The sequence below is a fragment of the Calidris pugnax genome, unplaced genomic scaffold (genome assembly GCF_001431845.1).
Source record: "Calidris pugnax isolate Ruff unplaced genomic scaffold, ASM143184v1 scaffold81, whole genome shotgun sequence".
Classification (NCBI taxonomy): Eukaryota; Metazoa; Chordata; class Aves; order Charadriiformes; family Scolopacidae; genus Calidris; species Calidris pugnax.
This window is the reverse complement of record NW_015090880.1, coordinates 4,164,969-4,168,203: the sequence shown is the minus strand read 5'-3', so window position 1 is coordinate 4,168,203 and position 3,235 is coordinate 4,164,969.

Sequence of the window (3,235 nt, the reverse complement as noted above, 5' to 3'; positions counted from 1 at the left end):
CTCATCCCCGAAAGGGATGACCCTTTTGCTCAATTGACATGTTTGAGTCTCAACACGTGATCCTGAGGGAGGGAAAGGCAGATCACCACTCTGCGGGGTTGCTTTGACTCTGAATTGTCTTCCGTTGGTTGTATGTGTCATCTCTGGGCCCTTCACTGTCTTCTTGCCCATCTCTGTGTATGTTGTGTGGTGTGTTTGTGTGAACTCTTGTAAAGCAAAGAAGTAGCATCTTGTCATACTCTAGCTGATGAGCAAATACCTTCATTTGTCACTGTGTCATTTTGACAAAACATTGGAAATCTCATGAAAGCACTCGCAGAACCCGACCTGGCGTTGCAGTACACCTAAGTTCTCATGACTTTTCCCATAAATGACTTGCTAAAATTAAAACCTGAAGATGCATTAGCATTTTAGAGGATTTTTCTTAATGTATCATGGTTACCCTCATTATATTTGCTCAATTTAATTAAGGTTGTGATTATTCAGACCGTTCCACTGCAGATTTCTTCTTTTGCAGAATAAAATTGATGGAGGGCTTTCTTGTCTTCAGGAAAAAAATTGGTTGGATACAGCATGTCATATTGATTCCATAATGCATGATTTGTCTCCTAATCATTTTTTTCCCTTCTGGTGCCCAGTATGTACTGCAGGGATCTGGTATGATTAAGATTGGCTGTCTGTCATGCAAGAGTTATTAAAGGAAAAGAAAAGTCATTTTCTGATCATAGGATTAAATTTTAATGGAGAAAAGAAAATGAAGTCATGGGTAACAATTTAGGACCTTTTTGAAAAAACACGCTTCAGAGATATTTAATAATAAATAACAGTATAAATAAGTATATAGGCTATTTCTCATACAGAGTACATTCCCTGACATTGTGCTGGGCAGGAGGGAAGGGAGATTGCAGGGCCAGAAACCCACCTGGACCTGGGTATCTCACAGGGAATCGACTCCTCTCCTGTATTCCATTATGTTGACGTTTCTACAACTGCATTTCAAATATATGGTGAAGTTTTATTCAGCAGTAAGTCTCTGGATGTTTAATGGAAGAAAACCATAGTTGCGAGGTTTGTAACAGGAGCCAGAGGTTTGACAAACATCAGCTTTATTTATAAATAGTTCTCTAGGACAAAAATGATGGCCCCTACTTGGAAACGTGTCTTAAATTACCAGGATGTATAGTGGTGAGCAATGCAGAGTGCAGCATTTTCTGCAAGATTGTTCTCCAGATAAAGCTGCAGCAGACAATGTATCACCAGACAGGCTGCCGGGCTTCCCCAAAGAGGCTGGGATTTGCTCTCTAATCTCTTCCTGCAGGACTATTTTCTAGATGCTTTTTCTTTACAAAATAGATTAATAAGTCCACGGCGGAGCTGCCTTTTGTACATCTGTCCTATATTCAAAATACATTCACTGGGATGGGTTAGAAAATTGAAGTTAAATCATCCCTGTGTGACCATTAAGATTACTGCAGCATTTTGGGCATTTTTTTAAGACATACCTCTTGTTCTTCCCTTCCCATTGCCGCTGGAAGGGGTTTTTTTTAAACTAAGATTTTGATATCTGTCTTGGGGCTTTAGAAAGCTGTAGATTACTTGCTGTCAGGATGTGAAGGCTACAGGTACAGAAGAAATTGCTTTTTAGGCTAACACAAATACTGGCCCCGTGTTATGTTCTCTGTAGAAATTGTGTACAATAGATAGAAGCACCGGGAGGAGCTCGGCGTGTCGGGAAGGGGAAGTTACAAACAGTGAAGGCAGCTAAAATGCAGATGAGTGGAAAGCAGTGGGAGGGAGATGCCTTGATGGACTACGGGGATCCCACTGACAGATCAGAAAGAGACTGAACCAGGCGTGAGAAAGTAAAGTTTAGCTGAAGAACAAACATACCCATTGACAATAAGGAATTGCTTAGAAACACAAAGGAGGAAAACACAGCGAAGAGCAGAGACCCCTGATTCAGTGAAAGGCTGTGAAAGGGCTTCTTTTTGCATCAATGAGAGGGGAAGTTGTAAAGTTGGTTGCGTGGGTGGTTTGAGCAGTGGTGTGAAACAATCCTCCTGTTAGATTGAGCAGATATAGGAAATTATTTATGTTGTTACTGGACTGTAGAGCTGGTAGAAATTCTTCTCCCTGCAAGATGCGTCTTTGGCAACCGAGAGGTGATCTGTTTTTCTATAGCAGTGTGCTGTGTGCTTTGGGTTGTGAAAAAAGGGGCTGACTTTGCACAGGGATCATGTAAATACAGAATCCAGGTGAAGTTCAGGCACCCACCTGTTCAGCTCCACGTATCGCAATACTCCCCTGAAACCAATGGAAATTCAAACCCATTCCTAATGTGTACGTGGAGGTCCTTAGCCTGAAAATGGGATGGTGAGTTGCTATCCTGGATGAGCTATAGCTGCTACTGAAATTTAGAACTGAGATTAATTTCTTGCCTCTTCCAACTAACTCCTTAAAAAGTTCACAGTTCAGCAACCTGGTGTTCATTAGCATGTGTGTGGAAGTGGATACCAGGGGACAGAGAACCTTGCATTTGACAAGTGTGTTGCAGTTTGCACCTAATGAGAAGACTCCAGAGTGAGTAATTAGTATCTTTCATCAATGGCTTGGAGTTGTGTTTGCCTCTTCTTTTTTTGGAGAAGGTAGAGTCTCTGGCTTGGCACTACTCAACCTCTCCTTGTCTATAGGCAGGTTCTTGCCTGTGAGATCTTCCAAAGATGCCCGAAGCTGTAAGAAGTATGAAATGAGGTAAATCTGAGACAAATGTTAGGAAAAAGTATGGTGTTACCTGCACCACGTTACTCTTCCCTGTTACTGTCTGGGAATCGGGGGAGGTTGGAGACTGATGTGCAAGTAGGTAAATTATAAAAATAATTAGAGAAAAAAAAAGTCCTAAGGGAGAAAAAGTGAGAATAACTTTTTTCCTTTAAAGAAGGAGGGGAGCTGCATACTCATTCTCCAAATGTAGGTTCTTCTTTTTATACTCTTCCTTACTGTGATTTTTGTGTTTTTTTTTCTGGAGAATGTCTTTGGGCTAAAAAGTGACTCTTTGCTTCAGGTCTATGCTACTTCCGTCTGCAGGTTTTAAAAGACTTCTACAGTTTTCTTGAGCATACAATATCAGAAGCTTTTATTAATAGAAACATTATTTGGGAGTATCCACAAGCACACATCTTTTAAAACAGCTTTTAAAATGGTATCTTTAATGTTTCTACACCTGGTAATGAAATTT